Source organism: Dinoponera quadriceps, unplaced genomic scaffold, assembly GCF_001313825.1.
Source record: "Dinoponera quadriceps isolate SergipeBrazil2010 unplaced genomic scaffold, ASM131382v1 scaffold587, whole genome shotgun sequence".
NCBI lineage: Eukaryota > Metazoa > Arthropoda > Insecta > Hymenoptera > Formicidae > Dinoponera > Dinoponera quadriceps.
This window is the reverse complement of record NW_014554777.1, coordinates 38744-54623: the sequence shown is the minus strand read 5'-3', so window position 1 is coordinate 54623 and position 15880 is coordinate 38744. Positions and strand designations below refer to the sequence as shown.

General features: G+C 41.2%; 1 protein-coding gene across 2 annotated transcripts in view; it reads right to left on the bottom strand.

The window, feature by feature from the left end:
* Positions 1–15880, bottom strand: part of LOC106741756 (chaoptin-like) — a 215958-nt gene that overhangs the window by 169429 nt on the left and 30649 nt on the right. Inside the window, exons 1-3 of one of the 2 annotated variants that reach the window (XM_014614053.1) lie at positions 8233–8263; positions 6560–6662; positions 6314–6351 (exon numbers count right to left, since the gene is read on the bottom strand). The gene's annotated coding sequence lies outside the window, so the exon portion shown is untranslated. Of the gene's footprint in view, positions 1–6313; positions 6352–6559; positions 6663–8232; positions 8264–15880 lie in introns of those variants that run through there. The other variant, XM_014614054.1, reaches the window with a different exon arrangement.

Genomic DNA, 15880 nt, shown 5'->3' with positions numbered 1-15880 from the left:
CGCACCGAGATTTACGTCAATCTCTGCGAAATCTAATATATTCTCTCTCTTACACTCCAGCAATTAATTTCGTATCTCGTAATTTAATATCGTACGCGGCAATCTCTGTGATAATTTATCATCTTAACTCTCGCGATAATTTCGTTAATTCCACCCGAGTTTATATCTTAACGATTATCCGTCTACTCGAGGCTTACGTTCCTCATAATACATTATAGGGCATAATTTAAATTCCATATTCCGTTTTACCCCTTTCTACCACACACATAGACCTGGGCGCGGTAACGTTATTTTATTTTTTAAGGTCAGCGTAAAATCGTTAAAAAAAAAGAAGAGAAAAAGAGAAGAAAGAAAAAATTGCCCAATCCGGCGGATTTGTTCAACGTACCGAAGCATGCCGCGCGCGCGTTTACCGCGGCGGAATGCGCGCGCGTTTTCATTTATCCTGTGCGGTTCGACGTGAACTCTAAGCGCTCGTGCGGTAAAATTTTCATCTCATAAAGTAATGATATCGCTTACCCACGTACGCGAATGACCGCGAGAGTCCGTCGCGACGTTACAGCGACACGCGTAAGCTCGCGCGTAAACGTATGCATGAACACGTAAAGCACACGTTTGCGCTCGCGTCTGTGTAGGCTACGTATGTACCGTATCCGTACAGTGTAAGTGAAAGAGTGAAGAATGAAGGGAGACGAAGAAGAACGAGAGTGAGGTCTGTAATAAATGCGAGCGCAGAAAGTGGTGAATAGCCGGAACTCACGGCGTCGGCAGTCCAGCATGCTCTTCCGCCTCCTCGTTGTCATTTGCTTCATTATTTCCACGCCAGTTTCGTCGGCCGTGATTTTTCTTCGCGGAGTTTCCCTCCCGCCGCTCCCGTCTTCCTTACTGTTCGCGTCGGGAAGGACGATACGAAATGGGGCGAGGCGAGGCGGAAGGACGCGCCTCGATAATATTTCTGAAGCCGCGATGATATATCCGCTTTAACGGATGCTGGCCGGCAGCACCACCCCTTTTCAGCGGTTTTCATCCAAATTGGCGGTTTTTGTTTCGGCATGACCGACGCTCGCATTAGATTTTCGCGGCGGGAGCTTCGTCGCGCTGACTAATTATACCGGGCGCCCTAATCTAGCGGTCGCCGCGAAATGTATCGTGCCGGGGGAAAAATAATCTGCCGTTGAGCGGGGCATCGCTCGCAAAATACGTGGTTTGCATCGTCAATGTTTGCTCCCTTGTTCGCTCGCTCACTCGCTCGACGATACGATTTTCCGTCCTTATGCCACTCGGACGCTTGAAAACTTTAGGTTCGTAATTAAAATATATAATTCAAGCAAATGATACATGGCGATATTCCAACTCCACCGTCGTACTTAAATGACTAAGTATAATTTGCTTCAAATTGTCCTGTTTGGTTGAGCTGAGGAAAGCTTCAAAAACGCTTTCAATGTAATGTAAAATTTAGTGAAATTTAGGCTTAAGGTGAAAGTACTAATATCCAGTCATGCATCTATACCTGAATATTTTTATTGTTTTGGTTTTTAATTACAAATATATAAACTGTTGACCATGAATATATATACTACATATATATAGTACATATATTTAACATACATGGTATCCGGAAAGTTTTAATCGAACAGTTATGTGCAGGTAGAACGGATTAAACTTAGTAGAAAAGTCCTCTATTACTTTACTAAATTTACGTACAAAATTTCGAATTACTAATTATTGAAAATGGCCATGTATAGAGCCAAATTTTTGAATCATTAATTAAAGAAGCCTCTATACATTTTCGTTCATTAATAATTCGAAATTTTGCGTAGCTGTTTGCAAGATGTTAGAGGACGTTTCTGCTCAGTTTAACCCGTTTCCTGCACACGGCTGCTCGGTCGAAACTTTCCGGACACCCTGCATACATATATTCTACGTTGAAAGTTTAAATATTCGTATTCAAAAACCAAAATAATGAAAAGGTCCAGGTTCAGATACACGTCCGAGTATGGGTACTTTTACCTTGCGTAATGTTGGTCGATTGAGAGAATCGGAAACCGTTGCGGTGCGGACGCTCACCTATCCGCGATTTCGCAAAACCGATCGTTCAAAGGACAAAGGTGTGCGGAATTCAACGGGGTACGTCGGTAGATATCGAGCGAGATAGAGCTCAGGAGGAGAGGGCTGTGCCATTAATCTCGCATAATTGTCATGCGTCCCCGCATGTGTGTGCACCGGCCAGATATCGCGAGGTCCGACACTTGGAATACGCCCTTCTGTACTCCAGCAGTCGGCCCAGTTACAAGAGTGATGCTCGACGATAGCTACCGTTTCAATGGATAAGAGCGACTCCGCGCTTCCGAACGATGGATATTAGACGCGGTAGTTATCGTCCGTTCGAAGAAGATTGACGATCCGTCGGGAACGCGCGGCGGATATATAAGCTACACGAGGGCCTCCACGGGGTGTAACGTAACGTGTAGCGGCTGTAACGTATAATCTATTGTACCGCGAACAGTCTCGACGATCCTTTCGGTGCGTGCATCCCGCAACATGTCCGGGCATTATGTGTGTGTATGCGTGCGTGCGTGCGTGCGTACGTGCGTGCGTGTGGGCGCGCAAGCACGCGAAAGAGCGTGACATAGATGGTGCGCGCAGTCGTTAACATTATTATTTTCGGTCAATCGGTTAATAATACATTATTAATCAATTAGTGGTTAATTATTAGCGAGCGAGCGATCGATTCATGTGATTCAGCGAAACGCGGCTGCGAAAAAGGCAGGTGGGAATAAAAGCGAGAATAGTTTCGGTTTGTTACGCTGTAATGAGTCGGCCGGTGGTGCGTTAAATGACAGGTGAAATGGGGTTACAATTCAACAATTCGTGATGTAAAAAGCCGAACGTAATGTAAGAGATATTTGCTTTCATTCAATGTCGCGAAATGAATAATAGGTTTTCAGGTATAATAATGCAATATTGTAACGCACTATTATACCATTATATGCGCGAATTTCTCCTCAACGTTCCATTGCAATTCTACAATTACGCGTATTAATTATTGAATGCATACAACAATTATACGCGACGTTAGCTGCGGTATGACTCTATTGATTTAAAATTCTTAATGATCATTGACGCTTGATAATTGATCTTCCATCAAGGCTGATTAATGATTGTTATCGTTGTCCGTATTGGAGAAATGAAGCGGAACGTGTCTCAATTCTCACTCACCGTTGAAATTTATCGTCTTTACCGAGAATGTAAATTCAAGTGGAATTTTCATGTATTTCGACGGTTTAGCTGGTCACGAAGCACAGCTGCGCTACGATCGTAATATTTCCAAAATGGTACGTTAATACACCCGAATATTTTCATTTATTCACGAAATAAACGCATCGATTCCCCCTTTTGCTAATTTTTATTAATTAATATTATATATAACGAATAAATGAAATGTAACAATTATTACGGAAATATCCCAAGCGCGTATGCGTTCATTATTTTCCGATGTAATGTGTGTGTGTGTGTATGTGTGTGTGCAAATTTGAATTACACTTTTCTTGTTTGTAGATGTTATATAAAAAGTTCAGATCAGAAAAATCTTTCGGACTCCATCACTCTCAATGACTCCGTTCATACGGACATTTTTCACGCTTATTTCGCTCGCGTATTCTATAGTTCCTAAATTCGCTATGGTGGAAATTATTTCGTTATATCGTTTTTATACCCCCAATTTATACCCTCAGCAAAGACGACGAATTTCGATAGTGAGCGCGAATATATAAATTTACGATTCAATTTTCTTACCACGGTACGTATATACATACGTATATTATAGAAATACGCGGAGAGACGGCATGTTAAAGAATTAAATCGGTCCCATGTCGGATACGATCGGCTCTATAAATCAATTTTATATCGGTGATATAGCCCGGCCTAGCGGCGGTATTAACAGTTTTCGATACCGCGGTGCCCTCGTTCGATTATTTGAGCCGCGATCGTGCAATCTGCGCGACCTCGATACCGCCAATATTATTCATAGGGAAGACACACAGACTGATTGAATTCCAAATGGTGTCGGTTCTGTAATGGAGAACGACGGGGGAATGGAGAAAGCCGCAAGGAAGCGGTGGGCCTAGCACATCTTTCGAGAAGCGATTTTGTTGTCGAACAGGATCAGTGACGAGTCGAGTTGCGATCGCATGCGTGTGCGAGAACGCGTAAACGCGCGTAACGCGTAGCCGCACCAGCGTTCGGGAGGACTGCCATAGCCAAGGCTGGTTCTTTGCAATTCAATTTGACCGACGATTCCGCAAATCCGTCGGTATTTGCAAACGTTTGGTAAAAAGGGATCGTCGAGCCCGCGCTTGAGAGCACGCGAGACTATGCCAAACGCCAGGCGCATATAGTCGGAGAAAGAATTCCCTCTTCGAGGAGCCCGAGGAAAAATATTTGTTTCGCGCGATCGACGACAACGACAGCGTCGGCTGTAACCGACGATTTGACTTACGGAGGAGAGCGCGGAAGTAAGTGCGCGACCATTCTGATGATTTACGTTCGTGTACAGGAGGGGCGGTTTTCGGAGCTATTCGCGTGCGCGGAACATCGCGGATTCGTAATATATAGACCAGTTATATTTCGCTTCGCGGCACCGCACGCCATGCATCGTGAACCCGCGTATTGAAAAAAGTTAATGACTGATTCGAACGGTCGTATGTTACGGCGATTAAGGTAGTTGTCCCGTGGAATTCATTTCTCATAAATTCGCTGCAACCCAGATTACATATCAATGGAAATATTACGTAATTGCTTGCATATTTAATTAGAAAGAAATCTTGTATATCTAGAGTTTTGAAAAAAAAAAATATGGTATTAAATATTGATATATGCGAATATTGTACAAAAAATTATTAATTATTTAGTTTGGAAAGCGCGGCCGCAAAAGCTCGTCATTTATATTCGCATTAGACATTGCAAACGCGCGCTATCGCGCGTCCGATAACTCTTAAATCTTGTTGAAATAATCTCACGCTGTTAAAATACATAATCTTTGCGCAGTGACTTTTCTTATCGACAATCAATGCGATTTACGTCTAACATCTGCATGCACAATGTAATAAAATGCTCTGCGAATATGAGTTGTACGTTCACCATTTCGCAATGATATCCAGCGATGTCCAGCGATATCCAGCGATGTCCAGCCTCGTTTAGATCCACCGTTGCATCTCGACCACGTCGCTTTGCATCGGAGTTCAGGCTCTTCAGTATCCAACCGCAGTTTCACGTCGATTGCTGGTCATCCCGCACTCCTGACCACCGCGATAATACTTTACGGCGTTTAACGACCGAACGAAAAGTACGCGATAAATTACAGCGCTTCAAACATATACTCGCAAGTCGCAAATAATTTAATCCGAAAATCGCGGTATTTTTGCAAAGATTAAGAAAGAAACATCCTGTTTCATTGATGTCTATATTTCGTCAAAAAACATTTTTTCTTTTGCAATAATTCTAGTTTTTTTATTCTAATATTAATTTTTTTACATAGAAATATTACGATTCGTTATGTGTAAGAAATAGAGGAAATTGGCGGCAATCGTAGAATTTATTTCGGGCAAAGTGATCACGAATTCCGCGTATGGTAGCGCGATTCTGGTGCGCGATTCTGACACGCGGTTCTGGCACGCGATTCTGGCGCGTGATTCTAGTGCGCAATATTCCGGCGCACAATTCTGGAACGTGATTCTGATGGGCGATTCTGTAGCGTTTTTTACAATTTACAACTGTTTGAAATAATTGGGGAGTCATATTTCATCAAATAATTTTATATCTTGAATTAGAGGCAATCGTAAATGTGCCAAAATATATATACATATAAATAATTTTTCTGAAAGTCGATAGAGAAGATATTTGAAAGAAATCGGTATCTTGGAAAAAAATGTTTAAAAAATATTGGAAAAAAATATTTAAGAATTCAATATTTGTGAAATAAATAAAATAGTTATTTATGCAAACAATCCCTTCATTGTTTCAAGCAGTATATATTAATGGACGGCACACATACATGCAAAATCTTACATTGAGAGAAATGTTTGATACTTGTGAATATAATCATATAATTGTAATCAGAAAACTCAATTTTGTAGTGAGTTATTTATTATAACAATATTGTTGACAATAAAAATAATTCTAATTTATAATGAAAATTATCCATTTTTTTCCTCTCAATGTATATGCAAAAATCTACAATCTGAGAAATCGCATTGATTTATTGCAAATATTAACCACTAATAGATTCATCACCTGAAATTTAGTTTTGACTCACCGAACCAGGCTCAGAATCGGCCACGTTCTGCTACAGTTCTAAAGCAAAAAATATAACATCTCCGATTAGATATGAAAAAGTTAAAATGTTTTAGAGAAAAAGGAAAAAAGAATTACTCGTGGATACGAGCGATGTTGACCTTTTACGATCGTTGTAAACTTTAACAAGTTTTACTTTGATAATTATATCGATAGTTTTAGATCGCAAAAAGTTAAATGAACGAGTACAGGAAGTCTATAAACCTACCTTCGGGCCGATCCTGCTTGGCCCTAACCGGATCCTCCGGTACAGCAACCACCGAATCCTGAGAACGTGTCCATTGTCTACTTCACCGCAAGTTTTATTAGGTCTGAAGCAAAAAGCAAGTTTTCTGATTAGATATATGGAAAGATATTAAATATATATTGTTACTTATATTTATCTAAAAATTAATCGACTTTTTCTTCCCATTGTATGACTAAATTTTGCAATGGTGTCATCGTGAAAAAATGCCTAAACTTTCCATCGTGCAAATTAATTCAGCATAAATTACAGGACGCGGCATTTAAAGATCTTGCGAGCATTCATTCGGAGAAATTTGTCGCACTCGAATATTTCGTACATCGATTGAAATTTCAATCGTCACGCTGATCTCATTAAGCTTCAGAATCGACCCCTTCTCTTCGAGGGACTCGAGCTTCAAGATTGTAATTTCTCAAGAAGACAAAGAAGACTTTACGGTACTACCAATATATGTCCGTTATCTTGATATGCTTTGCCGCCCGCGTGATTTATGACTCCGGCGCCTATATGTGTACAGCCAAGTCGACTCATTTGTATCGCTATGATTTTCATATGAGACAGTTTACAGGCAGCACGTCTGGCTTTCATCGCGCAAGGCTGTATGTGATCGATGACGCCAAGCCTGGCGATAATTGCCGGCATTATGAAGCGTTATCAGCTGGCTCATGGCGTCGGATGCCGGTAATATTGGCTCGATTTCGGCGGTTCCTATATCGGGAATTATGATGCTTCAATGAGAGTGTTGATTGCATTATGCGGTAATCAGCTTGACGTCATGTAACCAAATTCAACACCGGTTGATGCCTTCGTATGACAAATCCGACGGAGCATGTAATCTGTACGCGCGCACTTCGCTCCGTGAAGCACTCGAACCGATTGTCGCAGAGAGGACGCGAGTTTAACTTCTTACAAATACGTTGATAAAAATTATTGTTCTATTTTCGGCTTCAAATATACCCTTTTTGGTCTTAATTTATATTAATTTATATTCGAAGCCAAAAATAATTATAATTTCTACCAGAGTGTCGCATTTTCTGTCTTCTTCCGTTCGCTGTATAATTCATCCGTTTCCAACAAAATTTAAGTGATCGTAAATACACCGCGCGCAAACATGTATCTATTATATACAACGATAGAAGTTCGATACAGGATCGCAAAAAGATTTCAGTGTTCTCGTAAGAATAATATCGGAATGTAGCAATCAGGCCTGATCTGATTCGCGAATACATCGCGCGATATTTTGCCGCGTCGTTCCACGGCGGTCTACAGCGCCGGCTAATGCAACGCCGCAGTTTCGCGTACAGTGAATTAGCCGGAAACTTGTCCCAACAATAAAGCGCAAGTTCACGCTATCAGTTTAATAGCCGGACTTGCCTCTTGGCGCCAAGCGATCCACAAGTGATCATTCAAAAGATGGGACCGTCTCGAGCGCGAGACGGAACAAGAAACCGCATCGGCATGAAGTGTCTTGCAAACTGGCCAAATTCCTCGTTTCGTCGACGGCAAAGTATTGCCTGACTCTCTACGTGTCCCGAATGCTTTCTCCACGGTCCTCCCGCAAGTTGGGAGAAGCGATACGACCGTAAGCCAAGCCTTAGCTGCTTTGCACATTGGTATTCTCGCTATTTCTAACTTACCGGTCTGGTGTGTCTACCGGAGCGCAATTTCGCCGTATTTTCCGATCGCCTTTTTCTCCCTCTCCGTTCGTGTCTTCTCTCTCTCTCTCTCTCTCTCTCTCTCTCTCAGTCTTTCCCATCGACTGCTGCTCTCGCCGGCAGTCTTCCTCCTTCGCGCGAGTACTTTTTATTGTACATAAATTGTATTCGCCACGCGATCGCCGATCTTTCTTTTGTGATAGTACGAGCAGGGGTTGCCGCGAAGTAGTTTCCAGCCGGTGGAACTGCAGTCGAGAGGCTTTTTCTTCGCATTTTCAGGACGCTGACGAAGGGGTCGAGCGAGAGCAAAGCGAATACTTTCCGCCATGAATTAAAAAGTTAACCGTAGCGCGAAGTTCCGGAAGCGCGAACTTATTACCCGACTACTGTGCCGGTCTTCCTTCCGGTGTTTATCGTGTGATTTATGCGATTTTCCAAATTCAAAATAGACAACGAGACCGCTATACCGCGTAGCAATATTGCCGCGGGTGTTACGTCGGGGCGGGAACCGGCCTCGTTACCTGAGACGTGATATTCCGATATAACGCGCTTAAAAATATCGGCCTCCCCTTATCGAACCTATATGTTCTCCGGCTTCATGGCCAGTCCCTTTCAGCACGAACGCCACCCGCGGAAGTTCGCACGCGCATTGAAATTCAACATGACACATATACACTGGTGCCGTATCAGCGCGCATTCGCGTAGAATACCGAAAACCGACGCGCCTCGTGACGCAACGTGTACCCGACTCGCCGCCGAAAAAAGTGTCAAAGGCGACACGGTAATGCCCGGGTTACATTGGCCGACCTGATTTCCACCCGGCTTTTCGCGAAAATGTCACGCGCTCGCCCTGGAATACGTGTGTATGTGTGAACGAGTGTGTAGATACAGGCCTAACTTCGCGCCTGCAAACCGCACGGCGATACCCGGTCGTTGCAAACACGCGATAGTCTCATGAATTTTACATATAGGCGACGAACTATTATCAAATTCCAATAGACAATTGGTGTTCTCGGAGGCGGTGGGCTAACGGGATTGCGGTATCGTCGATAGTCTCCGCATTCGGCCGAGAGGAGCGGAGCAAAGCGGGGCCGAAAGACAAGGGGCTGGCGACAAAGGTTACGGGAACGTGCCGCGTACGGGAATGCGTCCGTGTGGATGCGGGCGATCGTCTCTGAGGAGTTTAAGGGATAGGGGCGATTTCCTCCGCCGTCCGGTGGATAGGAGGGCGACCTTAAGCGGCCGTAGTGGAACGAGGTAACGTGTATCGCCTCGATAATCGATGTAGCGTGCACCCACCTGAGGTCCGATGCTTGCAATCCAGTCGACCCGAGAGAGAAATTTCTATTTCGAGGCACCGTCGCGGCGAAGCTGGACAGCGCGTCGCGCATTGTGTCCGGGGTAACCATAACCGCGGCCTCGATGAAATTCTAATCGAGATTCGCGCGAGTAACTCGACGGGACTCATTTCGCGAAAACTTTTTCGGTGGGCGAATGCGTGCAATAAAATGCTATTTCGATGGTGACGCATCGACGGGAGAGAGAATGGTTTTTGCAGTGAAAGCATCGAAATCGAGTAAATTTTAGAACAACAGATTTATAAAGAACATTTCGTTACTGGCCATTATTTCATAAGCTCGCGTTTAATGTCCGACTTTTAATTACAGACGTTGAGTGCTGAAAATGACTTGACTTGGATAACATTCTTCCATCGTAACCTGCTTATTACCGGAGCTTTCTTTTTCAAAACGCTTTATATACATATATGTCTATTACAAATTTTTCCCTCGCGTGAGCTTTATTTCGACATAAAATATATGGATAATTAATGAAGCTAATTTACGTACACGCTATACTTGGGCAAATTATTTTTGTGAATATTTGCCTCTTTTAACACGTTGGCCGAGCACGCATCTACTCGTGGATCAATACGAAAATTCTCCACATGACAATCTTATTTGCCGTTATACATTTTTCCCTCGCGGATTCATCGACCGAATCATCCGCGAAACAATATAAACGAAAAGTTCGTCGGCAAGTCGCGTTTCCCGATCAACGGATTCCAAACCAATGCGAGATGTTTCACATCGTTCGGCTTTGAACAAATTTACGCCGCAACTTACAAATGCCTTGAGCTCGAAATGGTAGGCAGGTTGTATCCGGTAAGCACGTACTTCAGACGGCAACTAGAAATATTCACCGCGGTAGCTTCCTCCCTTAACTTTTCTCTTTTTACTCGATCGGTTTCACCAACGCGGAGACCTTATTTATATCTGCTTCTTTTTCTCTTTTTTCCTTTTCTTCTCTCTTTTTTTTTTAATTCCCGAGCGAATCTGCCAACCTAACGAGATTGTCTAAATCAAAGTGACTCGAGAAGTCAGCGTCTGCGGCGGACAGTCTTTTCATCAGCTTTGTAACCAATGAGCTAAAGAAGATGTGAGCTTCGTTCTTCTTTCGCATTTACTAATTTACAAACAGTGCGCGCAAAAATACATTCGACATGGTAAGCGAACTTTTTCTATTTCTATTTCGTATAACAGAATATAACAGAATATAACAGTTCTTATAACAGAAACAAGAAGCTTCTTCTACCTTATCTTCTCTCTTAACGCGTCTAAGGGGCAATATATTCTCTCATTTTACCCGGATAATTCGAGTACCTGGCCTCTCTTTTGAGATCTAATCAGATAATAATTATTTCGTATAATTCAGGCATTAAATTACCCGAGTTGTTCGCAATATTAAATAGCGGAGTATTAATCGCTCATAGTTCTCTTGTTGAAAGTCAAAGCTCACCAATAACGTATCAATATCGGTCTCTTACCGTTTATGCAAGGCACACTATCTGAATCGAAATTATGGCCCTATATTAATCCTGCAAATTCCCTCGAACTTGAAAGACCAATAGTGAATCTCGAGGTATAACACTATATTGTAAAATGATTACTCACTATATTTTCTTCACATTAAAACTTAACCACTTACGTTAAGACAACGTGCTATGCATGTGATCGCATCTCCGTGCCAGACAAAAACAACAATATGCTACGCGCATATTGTGACTTGTGTTTACGTAATGTTATAAGAAATTTACGGTGTCACATAAAGATCAGAATATTAAAAAGATGATTAACAATAACGTCTCTAAGAGTAATAACGCGACCACAATTTGTATAAAATTTTAATAAAAATATTTTAGAAAGTAGTAATCCGCTGCGAAATTCTGGACGGGTTGCCTGCGTAAGTAGTTAAAGAAGAAACTGCTAAGAACCTCTATAATGACTCCAATTTCTGTGCTAGAAGCATTTTTACAAAATGGATACTTGGACTTATTTAATACTCGAATATCTTGATATTTTAGCTTTATTTAGCATTTCTTCTTTATTCAAATCAGCGACATATTAATCACGTACAATTTATTCAACTGTAGGTAGAATATAAGGAAACATTAAATAATTATTATGAATAAATAATAGGATTAATGAAAAAGCAAAAAATTGCTTGATAGGACTTAGAGATTCAAAAGCGATGGAAACGAAAGAATTATAAAAACAAAAATAGCAGTTGTAAGCCCAATGCTGCTTTGTACCAAAAGAGATTTAAATTTTGAATCGATGCAATAACAAAAATAAATAGATATGAAAAGATTGCATTTTAAAGTAGATTCAAAATGGGATGTGAGACTTAAAAAGAGCATCATTAAATACAATAATTGATACTTGCGAAATTTATAGATTCTAAGGCCGGTGTTTATAGATGCTAATTATTTACAATCATTGATTCAGAATATAATTAATTAGATTTGTATTCACATATATATATAGATCATCAGTATTTGGCTGTTCAAATAAAAATATTGATCTCATTGCATAAAATAATTACAGATAATTATATATATATATATAATTATAATAATTCAGATCGATGAATAATCGGAGATTCACAAAGCTATAATTGTCAAATAATAACAAACTAAATTGATGAATAGTTTAAATTTCGACACGGATATTTCATTATCCTCAATAAGTTCATGAAAAATTCGTTCAAATCGGAAACACATTATATAATAAATAATTTATCATATAAAAATATATAACGCTGCTTGTGTCCTGACATTCTGTGTCTTTTTTTCTATTTTCCCGATTCAGTATCTTGTTCCCGGCTGCTTCATACTAATACTCACGTAGACGCAATTTGATTGAAAAATGCGTGTTAATGAACTCGATGCTGAGAGAGCCCGATAAAATACTTTTAAATCCAATAAGAATGTTAATTAACGCGTTGGTGCTCGCGTCGCAGTATGTACGTTTCTCGTCGACATAAACGTAATGACATAGTCAGGAAGAAGTACGCGAAGTACGAAAAAAACCAAAACAATCGACAAAAACGGCAAAAGCATGCGTCGTCAACTGTCAACTATGCACATGCTCTCGGTAAAATCAAGAGAAACACAACATCCAAAGTTCAAATTAAAATATTATGCGAGTCCCATCTTGAATTTTTCAAAGCCTTTTCTTTTCGATTCTATTTTAAGGATTATTATTATATTGTATCGAGACAGAATTCAGATTTATAAATATCTATTGGTATATCACATTATTGCGTTATACACACAATTGTTATCTTTATTTTCATTCCTTTCGAATTTCCAAATACTGTCGAAATTTCCAAAGCTCATTCAAAATTGTAATAAAAATATTGTAAAGAAAGAAAGAGAGTTCGTTGTTCTATTTATTCTATAAATAATTCTGTTATTTGCTCATTAATTATCCAATACTTGCTTATCGTATTTGCTTTACCTATACTACGTTACATAATAAATATATTACTTATTAAAACTATAAAAATATTAAATACAAGTGAAATATATTGATACAACCGAATATTAAATAATTCCAAAAATATTTTTTAAAGTTTCGATATGGAGAAAATGAAATGATTAGCCATTAGTAATAACAGTATCGCACGAATATAGAACAATAGTATATTATATTTCGAAATTTTTCATTCGAATCTTCGAGTTTGACGGAATTTGCAAGGTTATATAATATAGAACCGAAATTTCTGTTCGTAATGACGTATTTAGTAATGACGTATGTAGTAGTAGTAATAGTAGTAGAGAGAGAGAGAGAGAGAGAGAGAGAGACTGAATCGTATCCCAACTATTTACGTTTGGTTTACAGATGACATACCGTCACGTTTCCTGCCGGCAAAGTGTTGATATTAACATCCGACGAATATTTCCATGACATCAATAAAACATTTCAGATCTATCTCAAAGCGAGATATACGATTGCACTTAACGAAACACGAGATCGTTTAACGGCTATTTGGCGCGGCACGATAAATTCCGGCACTTGATGCATATATTTGCGAATTATGCGTACGCGTACTCGACTCAACGAATCTCCTAAATATCGCGTTCTGCGATATTTGCATAATGTTGCTTAATAACGCGATCTGTTATCCTCTGGAGATCTTGAGGAACGCATTAGACGTTGTTTTTAATCCGTTTTAATGATACTCGCGACTTCGAATGTCGTGCCTCTTCTCATCGTCCATTCACGATCGCTAGTAAGAGCGACTGCCACGATCGATGCCTTTAAGCCGAGAAAAACGAGCCGCGCGGGACGATTACTTCAGGCATGCCTGTTGCGGAAGTGAGCCACCGGTAACTGCCTCGAAACACGAGAAAATCGAAGGAAACTCGGCAGTAACTGCGCGAGGAAAATCAACGATGGGCGATGCAGCGTTATCAGACAGTGATAAAAGCACGCGCGTACGAGACAATATATGATCTTTATCCAAGACGAACGAACGTAAATTACAGTCCCAGGTAATATATCAAGGCCGTGAAAATTTTAGGAGATCCGAAACACTTTTGAATTATGTTGCATACGCAACAGGAAAAAGATAAGATGCGATCTCTCTGGTTATCTGAATTATACCCTTAACATAATCCTCGTTGAAAAATTGAACGGCTTTATCACGAAACTAATTGATGAATATCGTAACATCGGAGTTGAACGACGACTCACGCTGAATATCGGATTAATCTTTGATTCCTTTCGCGTGCCGCCTTCTCATTAATCCGGAAGCGAGTTTCGTCGGAACGTCCGTCAAGGAACTTGCAAGGACTCCGAAGTCTTTATCAAAGAAACTTGGCAAAATGTCCGCGTAAACTCACGAACGACCGCGTCGGCGACGGGAAAGGCGACCGTCGCGAATGGGTCCGAAACTCGAGTCGTTCTCGCGACTTATACAAGTTGGAAGAGGGAAAGTGGCCGAAGAGCCGCGCTGGACGGTGGACCAAAGTGTTTAGTTAGGCTGAAAAACAGGCTCGCAGGAGCGGATATAATTTTTGGCACGGGTTCTCACGTACGTACGAAATCCCAACATTGACAAATACACACGCGAACTAAGCGTCGAAGAGTCTGGACGAAAATGTGTATTTGTGTGTGTGTGTGTGTCCCTGTCGCTTGTGTGTAAGTACGAGCCTGCCTTTACCCGGCCGCGGCGGGTAACATACGGTTCGCTCGTACGTTTTCACACATATTGAGGCGAGTATATTTTAGCCCGTGGAAGCGTGCACAGAGAAACGGAGCGGCGCGGGGGATACGCTTTACTGGAAGCCTTCCAACTGGTACGAAAAACTAAAACGGTTCGCAAAGTCTGCAGAAATATGGCAACTGTATAGCCTCGGTCTCGTACATCAAATATTACTAGCGAGACTCGCTGGCGATAGTCCCGCAGTGTGCACACTTTCGCGATGTGGAACGCGTGCGTTTAACCTTGCAAAAGCTGAGCTCGGGCCAGGGATCTCATGATAACGCACATTTCCAAAATCCACCCGACGCAAAGGCAGACGTAATGCCGCGAATCTCGCGTATCAGTCGAGCTTTTGCCATGATATGATAATCCGAGAGAAGTAGGTAGTTGCATTCTTTTTCCTTTCTCCTTCTCTCTTCCCGTCCTTGTCTCTCATCCTCTTTTCTTTTTTCGGGCGTAGTCCCAACTTCACCTCCGAGCTCACCAGAAGAGGGAAAAATACATCCATTTAACTTTTATGACGTAAGAAGCACTTTGCAAAATACCTCTTTTATCGCGTTTTATATAATTTGTTTTATAATCGCAATCGTATAGAACTTTTTTTGCAACTTCCGCGGATAACTTCGACGTAGTCAAAGCAGAATATAAAACTCGATTCACATGCAATTCGTAAAACAGCTATTTCTAACTATTTTCTATAATTCTGTATTTTTATCTTTAGTCATTGAAACGGTCATATAATCGGAAGAAAAACGAAAGAAAGAGACCACGAGTATTTTCCAAGTAGAACGGAAGTTTAAGATGCATCGAGACATTACACGGCACATACGGAAAATGTATTTTTCAAGGGCTATTGAACGGCTGGAAAAGCATCGAAAAACGAAGACGGAGGATTTTCGCAGACCCCATTTACGCAATGGATGTCCAAGAGGTCAGCTGTATCTACAGTGGCAATTGAAGGTTATAGAGGGTAGACGTCTTCTACAAGTTAAGGTTGAAGTAGGGCGATCCCCCAGCTATAGTCAGCAGATTCTCTGTGGATCTTTCAAACTTCTGATGGAGCCGTCTGTCGTGATAATGA